Here is an 18,104-nt window from a genome sequence, read left to right as displayed (position 1 = left end):
TCATTCTGGCTTAACAAAAGATATCGATCAGATATATAAAGGGCTAAACATGCATACCTACACTACAGAAAAAAATAGATAAAATAAACATGAAACTAAGAGAATAATCATAAACAAAACATCAATAACATTGAGCCAATATCTAGTAGTGAGAACGCCATCAATAATATAGATTAAAGTTACCAAAATATATGCTAACTTCATAATGCCCGAAAATTTGTACAAAGATGCCAAAAATTTTTCATAAAAGACATACAACGATACATCAAAAAAGAAATAATTCAAATAAACAGCGTAAATAGTAATTCCTCATTGAGGCCAGCTGGAGACATTGCATTAAGTTTATAAATCCATTCGCATTCGCGTTGTAACAATAAGCGATGTCTGTCACCCCCTCTTCGTGAGGGTGGTATATGGTCCACTGGCATAAATCTGAAGTTCTTGACCATATGTCCACAAGTAAAAAAATGCTTGGCCACAGGTGGTGTGCCAGTATCAATATTATTAGTGGCTTTTATTATAGAACATCTGTGCATCCCAATTCTTTCCTTCAGCATACGCATTGTTTTGCCCACATACACTAATAATATTTCTTTTATGAAAAATTTTTGGCGTCTTTGTACAAATTTTCGGGCATTATGAAGTTAGCATATATTTTGGAAACTTTAATCTATATTATTGATGGCATTCTCTCTACTAGATATTGGCTCAATGTTATTGATGTTTTGTTTATGATTATTCTCTTAGTTTCATGTTTATTTTATCTATTTTTTTCTGTAGTGTAGGTATGCATGTTTAGCCCTTTATATATCTGATCGATATCTTTTGTTAAGCCAGAATGATATTTATCTAAATTAGCTATAATGATTGGTCATTTAGTTTCAATGGCTGAATAGCTCATAATGTGCTAATGTCTTTATTAATATACATTTATTTAGCTAGTAACAATTATACCCTCTGGTTATGATACACACCCCTTAGATGGGTTCGATTTTGGGAACGTATACCTCATGCGTTTTTTTTGTGTTATATGTTGTCTGTTTGTGTACGTGCTGTCGTCTTGACGACCTGTTGGCACCCCCCTGAGTGAGCCTGGACACTCACCTTGTTTCTGTTGTTGGTAACACGGGGTTCCGGCTGACCGGATGTTGACAAACGGCGTTCGCGTCGCATCACTTCCGGGTTGGCGGAACCTTTAGTGAGTCCTCCGGAAAGAATGGTGTGCACATTGGTTCCCGGTGGGTGATGTCTCCAGGTGTTGGTGCTTGACGATCGCGCGCACATGGACAGGTGAGTACGATGTGTGTTGATTTCTCATGCTATATCAAGCCTCTTTATGCAGTACTTTATTATGGCTGACCCTTGAAAAAGGCTATATGTGCCGAAACGGCCCGTTGGGATGGCTGATCCTCATCGCTTTATACTCTAACTGCAGCTTCCAGTTATGGATGAGTACTTTATGACAAATTTTTTGATGATGGCTGTTTTATCAAGTTTTTTCTATTAAATATGCTTGTTTGATACATACATGGTGGTGTGCTGGTTCCTTGGTTTATCCTGAAGGGTAAACTTTTTGGTTCTGTTGCTATATATATATCTATATATATATAATTAGTTAGCAATGATCCGGCACTCCATCTGCAAATGTTTCAATCAGCAGCAGTGCCCTCGCACCCTTACAGATGTAAACACATAGGCATAGATAAATGTGCGGCACTCGGCATACAAATAATGTATTATACGCCGAGTGCAGCATATATATATATATATATTATATATATATATATATATATATAATATATATATATATATATATACACTGTAGGTATGTATATACAGTATATATTCACAAATATGGATGGCACTCAGAGGATTTGTATTAATTGTTCATGCTATTCCATAACGTTTCGGTGCTCTCAGCACCGTCTTCGGGATAGTACATGCATAGAATCAGCGTGCTACACACACATAATAACATCTACAACCTAAGATCAGTGTGTGTGTGTATCAGTGCAGCAGGCACAGTTCTCCCAGGCAGCAGAAAGTTTAACATGTCGGGCTGTGGGATGGTGGCGCCCTCCTCACTGTGGTGCTCTATGTGCTCCAGCGTAATGGTCGGGCCGGCCCTGAGTGTATATATTAGGCACAACAGGTGTGTACAGTTGTAGAATGTAAAAGATTTTGTAAACACCTAATCTGTCATGCACGTTGCAATAAACATTAAGCACTAAACCTGCCTACTTCCGCTTGTAATGCTCTGATCAGTCGGTATGTCACAGACCACTCTCCGGCAACTTTCAGTGTTGGATACTGGCAAGGACTCCTAAATGCCGCTGGTTGGTGTAGCATAGAAGGCATGTAAGCAGGGTGGGTAGAAAAGCCTAGGGGGAACCCAACCACTCGGGGAGCACTAAACTCGCCCCCAGAGTGACAAATACAGGACACGTCCCTCACCTGCGGTCAAAGTTAGACGGGTAGCTTTGCCCTCCATGTTGCTAGCCACACCCAGTGGCACAGACCACACCCTCTCATCAGTAGTCACCCACCCACTGTGCTAGTCCTACCTCCTGTGGCAGCACTGAGTAGGCCCTTCATAAATTTCAGCTCCAGGCCCAGGTGGACCTTAATCTGGCACTGCCTACAGTACAGCTCTCTATAATGATATCTATTTCAAGCACAATTACAGCTCACATCCTCTCCATATACTGTCCTGTGTGTAATGGTGCCTGATCAGTACGTAGAGACTCTGCAATCCAAATGACATTTTACCTAATTTTGAGATCCAAACTTGGTGGGAAGACCAGAGCCCGGACTTGGTTCTCCTTGGAAACCCCAAGTTCAGGTGTTTTCGAATATCAGAAAATCCAAACTGATCATCTCTAATTAGGAACATTTAAAAACATGATTACAATATAACAAATGCATACATCCAGATTATAAAGTATATTAACATGCCACAATACAGTTAAAATTGTAGGAAGGTGCCTCTTATAATAAAATTACCACTCGGAGTTTAACCAGAGTTTAATCAAAATTTGAGAAGCTACTTAAGCTCAAAGTCATTATTCAGACCATTGGGTTTTAAAGTCTTCAAATGAAATATTATTTTCATTTCTGTCTGTGCTATTTCTGCAGCAACATCTTTCAATCTCCATCGTGCTTTTATAAGCTTAAGGCATTCAAAATTCTTTATTGCCTTAGCAGAACACTTATGATGTGATTTAAAAGGGGACAAGCATGTGTCTCCAGTCGTTTTACATTATTTCTCAAATGCTCCCCCCAATGAAGTTTGAAAAGTCTAGAGGACCTACCAATACAGGTTGAGTCTCCCATATCCAAATATTCCGAAATACTGAATTTTTTAGCATGACTTAGATAGTGAAACCTTTGCTTTTTGATGGTTCAATGTACACAAACTTTGTTTAATGCACAAAATGATTGAAAATATTGTATAAAATGACATTCAGGCTGTGTGTGTAATGTGTATATAAAACATAAATGCATTATGTGTTTAGATTTGGGTCCCAATCCTAAAATATTTCATTATGGTATGCAAATATTCCAAAATACGGAATATTCCCATATCCAAATTACCCCTGGTCCCAAACATTTTGGATATGGGAGACTCAACCTGTATAAAATAATCTGCAAGAACACTCTATCTTGTATATAGCACTTTTCGAGTCTATGGCCACTCTGAATGGCCTCCCCAAACATCCCTGCCTGTCAATCACAGTGTGAATAAAGACTCACAGCATGTGACTACAGTACCATGATGCATGTGCAATGCAACTCAGACACCTGCTCAGTGCCAAAAGATCGCCCAATTTGCAAAAAACACCATCATAGCATAGAGCTCTGAATCAGTCTCTGTGTACGCAACTACTTGAGCGATATGCCTGCAACACTCCTATTACACAACCATAAGATGGTCCATCTTCATTTGTTTGAATAGCCATTTTGTGGTCACCACCCAGGAACACCCAATACATTTTCGTAACACTTCTGCATACATCTCTCTGAAATTGCTGCTGTGACCCAATCAGGGCACATGGGCAGTGCAACTTAAATGCATGTGCAGTAAAAATAGATCACCCAACTGCATCCAACATCTCAGGATCAGGCCCATAGTCCAGAGAGTATCTATTAGCTATAAAGGTATGTGGGAAGAGCCAATTATTGTACTATGAAATGATACATTACCATGCAACAGTAAACTATCGTATCACCACTGGGAGTCCAGAGAATGAATGGAGGTCTAAGAAGACGTCATGTCCCCGGCAAGGATGCATTACGATGGTGACCATAAACAATCACATCACTTCTGAAAGTCTGGACAACTAGGTTGGAGTCTATTTTAATTTGTACAGGTATCCTGTTTGGACTCTACTGGAGACAGGTCTTTCCAGATATGGATATTAGGACAGCAGCATGTTCATAATTTGATTTGAACATTGATTATTTGGCTCGGAGTTCTGCTTCCATTTTTCGAATTGCCATGGTTAACCATTATTTCTGCCATTATTTGTTATTTTCTGCATGAAGTTCCTGTGTTTATATCTGTTATTTAGCTTGAATATGTTATAGGCATAGCAATAGAGTTTCCAATAATGGATTTTCAATCTCAGTATAAAAAGACTGAGGGGTAGGCACTCCTCTATCTGGCCTTGATAAAGACCTTAGTATTCAAAATGCATCCTCAGTGAGGAGTGACCTAGTGATTATGATTTCCATACCAAGAGGACTTTTTGATAGATCATGTTTACCTGGGCCCTTTCCCTTTCTGAAAATAATTTTGATTCAAAGTGTTGATAACAGTTTTGCTTATTTTATATCTATATATGTTTATGTATTAATGGAATAAAAAGTTGTTGTTTTTTCTCTTTTTAAAAAAAATAATCTGCACTATATTGGGCCTTTTTTTCTTTGAATTGTATGCACTGAGAGATTAAAATGAGTAGATTACCACTTTCAAATTGTTTAGGAAGGATAAAGACCCTGTTGATATGCCCACCTAAGCACAATTCCTTAATTGATGAAAAATTTAAGGTGCCCATCCACTAGATGATTAAGTTGAGCAATTTAACAATAACGATCATTCAATCTTTCAATCATTCGCAAATAGTTTGCAAATCATTTGCAAAAATGTCTAAAATGACCAGTGAAGCGTGTGCCCGCTGGTTATTTAGACATCTATCATCGTGCAAACATGCTGGACAACCTGACAATATTGTCAGGTTCAGCATGTTTGCAGATGATTGATAACAATGCACTGAATGACTGCTTGTTCAGTGCAGGCTCATCACAGACTGACAAACGACTGCACTATTACAATGTAGTAATTGTGCAGTCGTTTTCATGTCTGCTAGTAGATGGGCACCTTTACTCTCTTATTATTCATTAATACACATGCAGTGTAATTTAATCTGAACATACTGCATTACACCATACAGATTTGCCAAGCTACATCCTTACTTATAGCTACATCCTTGCATATAGCGCAGTAAATCGCGCAATGCGTGGCGCGAGATGGACTCCTGCTATCGGAGACGCGCATTTGCACCTCCATAGGACTGAATGGAAACTCACTCCCACGATCGGGGATGTGCCATAGCGTGTCGTGGAGCATAGCGTGATGCGCGTGCACGTTTGTGGTGTGATCAGCACAATTAAATTGGGTGCATCTGTATATGATCTATTTTATTTCAAAGTATTATGAGTTTAACAGGAGCAAACAACCAGTTTGACATTGATAAGGGAGCATAAAGCTTATTTAAGCGTATATCTTGAAAATGCATACACAAAGGGGTAATAGGAAGTCCCACTCTCTTATATCCATTGTATCCATTGAAAGTTGCCTGAATGTATTGCAACATATTATTAATATTATTATTAACCTTTAGTTATACAGCACCACAAAGGGTCAGAATAGCCTTACTTACAAGAGGAACAGTATGAACACACAGAAAAAATAAATAAATAAATGTGATATATGGGGCTCATACATGTTGAAAAATCTCGATTCTCCAAGTCTGATCTGAAAATGGTCAGAATCGGTGACAGACATGTTAAATTGGAATCAGGACCATAGATGTATGGGCCCCTTTACAGCACAAAACATTTGCGAATAAGGATAATATTTATAAGCATGGCTGCATCAGCAGTCATAGCGGGATCAATCAACAGCGGGACAGCTAAACCCAAAGGTTTGGTGCCGTTGAGGAGATGATGGTGTAAGCGAGGGAAGAAAAAGCACAAGAGGGAAGAGGGCCACGCTCGTGATAGATTACAACCATACAGATGTTTCCTCATACAGGATCAGTATGAAATACCGCCGGTTCAAATCCCGACGCCAAAAGACCGGCAACTGAAGATCCCGACAGGTAAGTATTTTTACTATAATTAACCTTATCCCCCCCAATCCTAACCCTCCCTTAGGGGTGCCTAACCCTAACCTCCCCTCAAGTGCCTAACCCAAAACCCCCTTGTAAGTGCCTAAACCTAACCCCCCCTTCCTCGTAGCCTAAATCTAAGTCTCCCGGGGGGTGCCTAACCCTAACCTCCACCTGGGGGTGCCTAACCCTAACCCTCATTCCCCTAGCCTAACCCTAATCCTCCCGGGTGGGGGTGCCTAACCCGCCCAGCTTACGTTCGGTATGCCGGGCATCGGGCTCCCAGCATTGGTAAAATGACAGTTGTTGGGATTACCACACCTGTCATTAGACCTCTGCTGGGATTAGACAATCAGGAAGCCGGCGGTCAGCATTTCGACCGTTGGCTTCCTGACTGCATTTCCCTCATACACCTATCCTTTTTGTACCATGTAGCGCAAGATGCCTGCCCAGTTCCATAATTTTGCTAGATTTTCCCCAATTTTGCTACTTTTTCATGTAGAAGTAGAGGGTGAGGGAATTTAAGTTCCTGGGAGAAAAAATTTCAGAAGCTCTCACTTGGACTTCACACATCTCTTCTGTAGCAGGAAAGACGCAGCAACACCTCTTCTTTCTATGTGCTGCAAGCTTACCCAGTGACATTTAACAAATTTTTGTATACTGTATGTGTTATTAAGTGTACACTTACGTATTCTATTTTGGTGTGGTATGCAAATAGCTCCAGATAGAAAGTAGGTCTATTGATAGACTAGTTAAACTAAGAAGTGGGTTCTAATCCCCGGCGGTTTGGTGGTGGTCTTGCATCAGTTTTGCTATCCGCAGATTTACTATGGTCAAAACTGCCGCAAAATCGCTGGCAAAACACATTTCAGAATAGAACAGAACAGGGCTAGGGCTAAAATTACTAGTCAGCGGTTTTGGTGTCCTTTAGAAACTGCCACTAAACCAGCGGGGTTTAGAACCCGCCGTCAAACCACCACCAAACCGCAGGGGGTTAGAACCCGCTGCTTGGTAAATTTTGCCCTATGTATAAAAAAAGAACTGTGTAAAAGCAAATAAAATTATAATTGACAATAGTCATTCATGCCAGTCTCTTTGAGCTTTTACCATCAAATAGGTGATTAAAGAATATAAGGACAATGGGCCTGATTCAGACCCGGACACTATTTGTGGCCGCTCGCTCTCAAAAAGGGTCCGTCTATGCAAAACATACGCTTCCGGGTCTGAATCAGGCCCTATATTCAGTGAATTCTACTTTTGATTAACTGGTTTGGCATATATTAATACTAGTGACTAATAGAATAAAGTTCTGGATCTGGTGTGTGGGAACTACTTTTTAGTTTCTAGAGTTTGCTGAGAATTGTGGACAAACTAAAAAAAAATCCATTAAGCTACAGTTCTGTGAGCAAAAATGCATTGGTAATATGAGAAATGTAAAAAGAGAATGTCCAGATTTGATCAATTGAACGGAAAGGCACCAGTAACTCAAATAACCATGTGTTACAACAGAGAATGTAGAAAAGCATCACTGAATACATAGAATGTCCAGCCTTGAAGTTTGGGCGTCACTTCTGCCAGCTAAGAACAGGAAACTGATGACAGTGGATGTGACAGTCACTTAAACTGGACAGTGATAATTAGAAAAACATCTTCTGGTCTGACAAATCTTGTTTTCTGCTGCAACTTGCAGATGGTTGAATAAGTATTTGTCATAAACAACACAAATCCATGTATCTATCCTGCCTTGTATATTCAGGCTGATGGTGGTGGCATACTTATGTGTTTCAATGTTTTCTTGACATATATTAGGTACCTTATTTATTATTTTCTTCATCACCAATTATTTATATAGCACATACATTTTCTGCAGAGCTTTACAGAGAATATATTGCTATTTACATCAGTCCCTGCCCCAGTGGAGCTTACTATCTATATTACCTACCACATTTACACTCACAAACACTAGGGTTAAAGCATTGTTTAAATGCCACAGAATTTCTCAGAATTGTTGTAGAGCATGTGTATCTTTTTATGACCACAGTCTTCCTATCATCTAATGAAAAAGAAAAATATCCCTAATGGCTATTAAAGAGTTTTAATGATTGATTACCAATTGCTGTGACAGGAAAGAGACACTATCCAAAGTATAAAAGACAAAAAGTGTGGAATAATGAAAACCGTTGTAAATGATCAGTAATCAATTCAATAAAAATCAAAAACTAAAGAAATCAATAAATAATAAGTGTGACCCAAAACCATATGAAATAAAATTCATAATATTTACAGAAAAGGTAAGATATTTATTCATAACAGTACATTAGTCACATAAACTAAATTATGACAAAATATCATTTTAGAAGCATTTTGACACAGTTCTACAATAAACAGCACTTATGTACTCCACAGGTTTTGATCCCAAGACCTTGTTTATTCGAAGTTTAAACTTCTTACTGATTTAAGGAAGGATACAGGTAAAAGCAGGAAGTATTATGGAAACTGTGGGAAAATCTCCAACATGCTAAGTTGGAGAAATATGAGGTTACCTTTTTGAGGTACAAGATCTATCCTCAAGAGTTCATTATGGATTTTAAAAAGGCTCAAGCAATCTTTGGATTAGGTCCCTCCTAAGAACTTCAAGACTCTCTAGAGATTTCGACAATTATTATAGAATGTTCAGGACATTCTCATCTATTGTGGCAACCCTGACGGCATTAACTAGAAAATGAGCTGTACACAGTGATCTTGATCCTAGTTGCAAATCTCCTTAAGTTTCTTTTTAGCTTATTACCCACAGACCAATAGACAGATGTCCTTGTCCTAGTGGAGCTTACAATCTATATTCCCTAATGCATGTACACACACAATTTTATGTCAGTAGCTGATTAAAATGCAAGTATATTTTTGGAGTATGGGAAGAAACCCACGCAAACGTGGGGAGAATATACAAACTCCACAATGTTAGGGCCATTGTGGAAATCTAACCCAATACCTCAGTGCAGTAAGCCATAATGCTAACCATTACACCATATGTGTGGCTACAGAAACAAGCAATTTATTTTGACTGATCACAGAGCACTAAAAGTTTTCACTTTAGTAGATATATGCCTACATCTCATGATGTGTAAACATCACATATTGTATTTATTATATTACTTTCACATTATATACATACAGTGAGCACTATATCACTTTCATATATTAAGGCCTGTTTGCACTGGGTTGTCTTTTCTCAAAAGTAGACATCCCTATTAAAAATGTGTAAGCCTGATCTATTTCTATAATCTTTTCTTCACTAGGCACCCCTGACATGTTAAGGGAAGCCTGTAGTTACTTTTGTTTTTCTGTGAAAAGTATTCTGTAAGCATGGATAGGAAGAATAAATTACTTTTTAAGCACATTAGTTGCATGCAATATAATTGGCAGCTACATAACCACGGACCATGCTTTCTCAGACCCCGTGTCTCACTGGATGAGCGTAATGGTCTGGTTATTTTGTAGATCCGGCTTGGGACCCTTAGGTGTATAGGAAACAAGGTGACTTGATGAAACTCTGGCTAATGGGTATGAACAGGACCTAGGTACACTTGTGAGTGTGTAGGAACCACAGACTTGTGATATGCAAGGATACTGGACTGGAACTGGGTTGAACAAACCAGGTCCAATGGGCAACCCCTCATCTAGTACCCTGTGCAGTCCATCAAGACCAGGAATATACTCTAGTGACAAGGGTAACCCATGTAACTCAGAATAGTATAGTACTGGTAGATATTGGATCATTGTCCTTAAAACAAAAAAATTAGCACATCTATTTTGTTTTGTCTCATTTGTTGATTTGGTTTTCTTTATATACTTTTAGGACGTGTGAAAATCTGAGGTAGTTTTAGGCCAAATTTCAGCAGAATTATAGAAAATTCTGAAGGGTTCACAAACTTTCAAGCACCACTGTATTTTTCCTGAAACGACACTCAACGATCTTGGAGAATAAAATCGATTCAGAACCAAGGGTTTAAGCAGAGAAACATTAAATGAGATTGGTTGTCTGAGGTCTGCAGGTAATCCCAGTTTGTAGGAAACAGGATTGATAACGTGAATAATTGGAAATGGACTGATGAATCGAGGTGCTAATTTCATTGTGGGTACTCTTAGATGAAGATTAAGGGTGGATAGCAAACTTTGTCACCAACTTTCATGATGGGAATAATTCTGTGTTTCTTGTCTGCTTGAAATTTGTAACATTTGAAAGATTTGAGCAAGGCCTCTCTCTCTCACATGATGCCAATTGTCAGCTAAGTTTCTAATAAATTGCCCTGAGGCCGGTACTGTATCAGCTGTCAGTGATGTGAACAGCAGAACTCTGGGATGGAGATCAAAAACTGTATAGAACGGAGTGGAAGATGAAGATTCGTAATAATGTTGATTATGTGCAAATTCAGCCCAAGGTAGTAATTGGACCCAGTCATCCTGTGAAGAGGAAATGAACATACAAAGAAAGGTCTCCAGATCCTTACTGATTCTCTCGGTTTGCCCATTGGACTGCAGATGGTATGCAGATGGGAAGTTGAGTTTAATTTACAGACTATGACACAGTGAACAACAGAATTTGACCACAAATTGAACATCTCTGTCCGGTACGATATCCTCAGGACACCCATGCAATCGGAAAATCTCTTTGATGAACAATTGTGCAAGGACTGGAGCTGATGGAAGATAAAAAAGAGGAATAAAATGTGCTACTTTAGAAAATCTGACCACAATGACCCAGATAGTAGTAAAGACATCGGAGTTGGGTAAATCAGTAATAAAATCCATAGAAATGTGAATCCATGGTCTATGTGGTACTGGTAGTGGTTCACTAGCTAAACTCAGTCTAGAAATCAGTCAGAGAAATCTCTGTCTGCTGGTGCAGACTCTGGTCTTGTCCCTCCCAGAAAACAGGGGCATTAGGCCCCAATTTCCAGAAACAGTGACCAGTCATGCCTCGACTCACCCCAAAATGCCGCAGGATGTCAATCATGTCATTCTGCATCCATCAACACAGACCCTGGTCTCCTCCCTTCCGGGAAACGGGGATGACATGTCTCCATTTCTGAGAATGGTGGCCTGCCACACCCACGCTCTGTCCCCCAAATGCTGCAGTATGTCAATCATGCGCATGCATCAAGCATGCGCATAGACCGAATCATTAGATATATGTGTTAACCATCTCTGAATCAGGCCCAAAGTGTATATGTATCTTTAAGTGTTGCTCACCTGTCTTGCGACCTCAGAACACCATGGAATAGTAGCAATAGGCCAGGGTCAGTAGATAGTTTAGCAGAGATAGAAGACTGATTAGTAGAAAGCATAAGTCAGAAAACAGACAATGTTTAAATGCATTGAAGTTCATATAAAATAATCAGAATCCAGACAAAATCATAATCCAAAATCCAGTTCCAATATTGGGTACACAATGAATCAGATGAGCACAGCTAAAAGACAAACCATGTTAGTACACAACTTTATATTATTGGTTTTAGTTGAATTAGTTTCTTCACTTTTTTGTTCTCTGTGATGTATCCACATTGTACCTCAGAACACATTAAAACATAATCACCTTTCTTGGGTGGGCTACAGTTAAAACTAGATTATTTCACTCTTTCTAGATGAACTCAGTAAAATGTATGTCAATAGATATATAATTTATTATTTAGTAGCATGCAATGTAACATGATGAGCCACTTGTTTTCTCTGAACCAGTTTAACTGTACTGTAGATACAAATGTGGAATAATTTTGAGTTGTTGCACCAGAGCAAGCTTGACACATTTAAAATAAAAATAGAATGTATTGTTTATTTTAATTTTATGCAATGGTTTTATTTTATTAACATAGTTAATTTACTGAGTCTCATGACTATTATTATTATTTATTTATATTGTGCCACAAGTGTTCCGCAGCGCCTTACAAAGTATATAAACAAATAAGTGACCAAAGACTTACAGTACAATACAATACAATACAATGCAGGACAAGGACATGGAAAATATACATTGCTACATTTAGCGACCATAACACCAGATAAGCAGTAGAGCATAAGCAACCAAGTATTAGGTGCCCTAGTGGGTAGTAAGAAGTAAATGTAAGTAAAGTGGAGAGAAGCAGAAGAGGGTAGAGGGCCCTGCTCGTAAGAGCTTACATTCTAAAAACCTTCCTTGCCTGAAACAAATACTATAACAAAATTATAATTTTAGTCCAGCATCTCTGAGAAATGGGAATGCCACTGTCAAACTGTACCCAGTGAATAGAGTTATTATCTATGTTTTCCAAGTATGTATTTTTCTACAGATAGACCTATGGAATCTAAACTGTCATCCACTTATTTACTGTGAAAGTTAAAATAAAATAAAATGCAGCTACATTAAGAGATGTGGCATAAAAAGATAGGCAATATCTAGTTATATGAACACATTTGAAATTTTGGTTAATAATAATAATACATATTAGCAGATTATATAGATGTATAATGCTGAGATGTACATTAAGACCTTGGGATAAATTTAATGAGCTTGCCAGGGTTTGAAACTGCTAATTGTTAATTAGTGTTAAAATATGTTTTTATGATGTGGGCACCATGTACTGTTACCTATTTCATAAACATTTTTAACATAAAATAAAAATTAATTCATATTTCTAATTTAATATAATTAATAAATATTATTGCTCTCAATAAAATTAAACAATTAGCCCCAACCTAATATATTAATAAAATAAAATTTCCACCATATGAGAATTATATGAGAATTATCAATGTTATCTGCCTCCTCATTCAACAATTGTGATTTCTCTCCTTCTGAATGACTAGATTACTCAAGCAGCATACTTTTTAGTTATCTCGCCTCATTTTTTAAATCTGGTTATGGAGGCAGATTTCCAGTGATTTTCAAAACTATTGCTTGATAAGGGATGGGTACAGGGTGCCAGCGTTCAGGATCCAGGCAGTCAGAATCCTGATGTCGGCATCCTGTTAGAATATCAACACTTTGTCGGTCTGTATCCTAACCCTCCCCCTCTCCCTACCCTAACCCTCCCTCCCTCCCTGCCTGACCCTAACCTCTCCCCTTAATGCCTAACCCTAACCTCCCCCTCCCTGCACCCTAAACCTAACCCTCCCCCCTGAGTGCCTAATGCTACCCCTCCCCCTAGTGCCTAACCCTATCCCCTAACGCCGGATACTGAAAAATTTTGGGATTCTGGCGCCGGCATTCTGACCACCAAAATCCCCTCCATGGGCATTTTCACTGCATCCCCTTAATACATTTGGTGGTTTCAATTCTATTCTCCACTTGTAAAAAAATCAGGATAGTGATGTGTTTAGTGGTGTCTTCTAAACTGGCAGTTTTATGGAGGTTTGGCTTTAGTGAATCTGGGGTCTGCAAACCACCCAAAAAAAAAATGAGGCTCAGTACCCCCTTAGCTTTAAAAAAATGGCTTTTGTTACATAAGTGGAAAATTAGATATTAAATTGCTTTATCATGTGACAGAGCATTATCACTTCTAAAAAAATATTTTTTGGTATTCTTTATTACATTGAATCTATAAAACAGGTTACACTAATCAAGGCTGATTAGCACCAATGGTTGTAATTTTATGCACAATACAGCTTAGTGATACACTGGCCAATTGCACTATAAAATTTACTACTGTGAGGGTCTATAATAATTTATAGTGTTTATTTAAAACATAAGATTCATCAGTACTTATGAGAAAAAGCCATTTTCCTTCACACAAAAATCATGAGATCGAACCAGCAGCTGATAGAGAGGAACAGCTGACAGCTCCCAAAATAGGATACTAAGGGCCTGATTCAGAGCCAGACGTAATTAGCGCTCGCTCGTCCAGAAAATAGGGCTGGCTATTCAAATCAACCGTTCGCTCTTTGCAGTCTGTTCACGCCTCTAGGTCTGAACGAGCGAACAAAACTTGCGGTCGTTTTTTAAAAAAATTCACTCCCTGGCCGCTCGCATCCTACGTCATGTCCACTATTATTAGATTAATCGAGTACATCGACCAGGGTATGAACTGCTCGCTATTCTTGGGGTTGGTTTTTGCTACCACAATTTTGCGAGCAGTTCTGGCTATAAAATAACCCAGTGACATGGTCAATGACGCTGCTGTTTTAATTATGTGCACCCATAAAACGCCCGTTTTGACCTTTAAGCACGCCTGCGTTCGGATCTCCACTCCCCGTTTTCAAGCACCTTCCCCCGTTACCACCCACATACGCCTACTCCTATCACTCAAATTATCAGGCATTCGCTATTTTGCAAGCACATGAATTTCGACCGCACTGACTGGTTCGCGCATGCATATAACGATCCGTACGCACGCGCAGTTGGGCAAACATCGCTCGGAGCGAACGAGCGGCCGCTTATGAGCGGCTCTGAATCAGGCCCTAAGTTTGGACTTTAAGAAGACAAGACAAAGTGAAGATCATCTGACACATCCTATGTACTTGTTAACCAATGAAATGTATAGATTACTGCTAAATCATTTTTGGCAAATGCTTCTAACAGCAGTTTTCTTGAAGTGATAAAAAGGCAGCTCAAAGAGGATGTACCTCTGAGAGCTGAGTTGAATTAGTCACAGTTTGTGCTGGGTTTTGCTTATCTCCACAGCCGGCTGGAAAATCAATAGTACAGGAGCAGTGTTTCTCATACCTTGATCCAGGGGCAGGAAGCCTCATCACCCCAACACTACCACTAACAAAAAAAATAGTGATTTCATAAAAAGCATATTTTTCATGCAATATAGCAGCTGAAGAGGTGATCTCTTATCTGCACCATGGCTCGAGATTGCTCTGTGAAGTTAATTGATTAGAGCATTCAAAATCAGCCAAGTTGGAAGAGAAAATCAATTTCATATGATATCTTTTCCATATTAGTGGTTAATATGAAACAGGTTGTAAAATTGGAGAATATTTGTTGCTTCACAACCTGAATAGCATGAAACAAAAATACAAAATGAATTACACTATACTTAAAATTGTTTTGCTATTACAGCAGAAACTCTTAGTATATCTGTGAACTCATGGAGTCTGCTATTATTCATCTAAATATAATAAAATAAATTATCTTTAGAAGGATACGGTAACCTTGATTTTTGTGTTTTAAAACATTTGACTACATAATTTCCATACCAATATCATTTTTCCATTATACCTTTTAAATTCCTGTCTGCATTGCCATTTTTTTTTAAACCACACCCTCACTTCTATGCACATTTAACATTGGTTATATTAGTATTTTCTTCCTACACCCTTAACATCTGAATATTCCCCTTAACAATACACTATTGTAGTTGTACTTAGAATCTTACCTGCATTGCTCTTTGACCTGCATATTTGCCTCGTTAACTGCTCTGTCTCTACCTACTGTACACACTACAACTCTCTCAATAGCTTACCCTTGAATAGCAACATTGACTGGGCTCAACTTGTATCACTTTTTGCTGTATTTGCTTCCTTCAACTTATCACTTTCTCCACTATTATTTACTGTCACAATGTCCTTGTTCTCACCCAATACCCATCGTTAACCTCTGCCCTCATCTCCCTCCAAGACCCAGCCCACCCCCATAGACCAGCAACCCTGCCAATCTCATCCATATATTACCACTTCCCCCTCTCCCTTTCTCCTGTGCTCTTCTTGCTATCACTGAAACATGGAATTCTTCTACGACACTGCATCCTCTGCTGCTCTCTTCTATGGGGACCTTTCCTTCACCCACTTCATCAGACCTGATCACTGCCCAGGCAGCAGAATGGTCATCCTCCTATCTCCCAGCTGTACCTTTCATGTCAGCCCCCTGAGCCCTTCCTTTCCTTCTTCTCCCTTGAAGTCCATTATATCCTTCTCTTTTACCCCATCCATCTCAGTGTCTCAGTCATCTACCATCCCCCTAACCCCACTTTCATATTCCTTGACAAGATTGCTGCCCGGCTTCTCCACTGCCTCTCCTCTGCTTCCCCTCCCTCATCCTAGGTGACTTTAACATCCCCACTGATCCAACGTCCACCAAACTTCTTGCCTTATCCTCCTCTTTTGGCCTTTTTCAGTGGATCTCCTCCTCCACCCATTGTCTTGGCCACTCTCTTGTCTTCTCCCAGCTCTGCACTCTCACTGACTTCTCCATCTCTCCCTTCCCACTCCCTGACCACCATATTTTCTCCTTCACTCTCTTCTCATCTCCTGCACCCCTCCTCATGCCCATATCTACTGTCAGAATACACAACCTTGATGCTTTTGACCCCAATATTCTCTCCTCTTTGCTTTATACTCTCCTCTCTATCCACCCTGGCTTGCCCCAACTAAGAGGTCTCCTTCTATAACCTCATTCTTTGCTCTTGACTCTGCTAACCCCACCTATTCTGAACCACTTTGCTGCTCCAAGCTCCAACCTTGGCACACCAAATTTACTTGGTTCCTTCAAAAATCCACATGCACCATTGAAAACCACTGGAGGAACTCTTGCTCCTTAGCAGACTTCCTCCACTTCAAGATTATTCTCTCTTCATACTGGTCTGCCCTCTCCTTTGCCAAGCAATCTTTCTTCAAGTCTCTTATGTCTTCTTAGTCCTACAAATCCCTGCCACTTCTTTGCCACATTCAGCACACTTCTCTCCCCCATCCTCCCCTATCCTCCCCTCCCACCCTCCCTCACTGCCACTGACTTTGCCTCCTATTTCACCTCTAAAATTTAGACTGTCTGTAACAACATCTCCTCTCATCAATTTTCTGCAACTCTCCCCTCCATCTAGCCACCTACCCTCTGCCTCACCACATAAGATGAAGTCCAATCCCTTATTTTATATTCTCCTCCCTCTACCTCACCCTTGGATCTCATCCCCTCTTGCTTCCTTCTTTCCCCAATGCTTTCTCCTACCTTGCTCACCTCTTCTGTACATCCCTCTTCACTGGCATCTTCCCTTCATCTTTCAAACTCACTCTTGTCTCACCCATTCTAATAAAAAAACAACCTTGACTCTTTCTTACTGTCATTACTCCCCATTTCTCTTCTGCCTTTTGCCTCTAAAATACTCAAGTGGCCGGTCTACAATCATCTCATCTGCTCTCTTTCTGATAACCCTATCATTAATCCTGGCCAAAGTCACCAATGATCTTCTTTTAGCCAAATCTAGGGGCCACTTCTCTCTTCTTATCCTCGTGGACCTCTCTGCAGCTTTTGACACAATGGATCACCCTCTCCTACTGTGCAGCCTTCAGATCATGGGCCTCTCTAACACCGTCCTTTCATGGTTCACTTCCTACCTTGCAGACCTCTCATTCTCTATCTCTACCTCTGGTTCCACCTCCTCCATCCATCCTTCCTGTATGCATCCCCAAGGGTTCTGTCCTTGGCCCTCTACTCTTTTATATGTACATTTTCTCTTTGGGTGAACTCATCAGTTCCTTTGGCCTCCAGTATTGCCTCTATGCTGATGACACTTAACTCTACCTCTCCTCTCCCTTCTCTCTCAGGTATCCAGTTACCTCTCTGCCACCTCCTCCTAGAAGTCTGTGTGATTTCTCAAACTCAATATAGCCAAAACTGAACTCATTGACTTCCCTCCACCTACAGTCTCCTCCTCTCTCAACCATTTATCACTGTGAACAATACCACTATTTCTTCTGTCTGGGAGGCATTCTTGACTCTTCCTTTTCATCTCCCCTTCCCAT

This window comes from Taudactylus pleione, unplaced genomic scaffold (genome assembly GCF_031769625.1).
Source record: "Taudactylus pleione unplaced genomic scaffold, aTauple2 ptg000015l, whole genome shotgun sequence".
In the NCBI taxonomy this organism is placed as follows: Eukaryota; Metazoa; Chordata; class Amphibia; order Anura; family Myobatrachidae; genus Taudactylus; species Taudactylus pleione.
Note: the sequence above shows the minus strand (reverse complement) of the source record.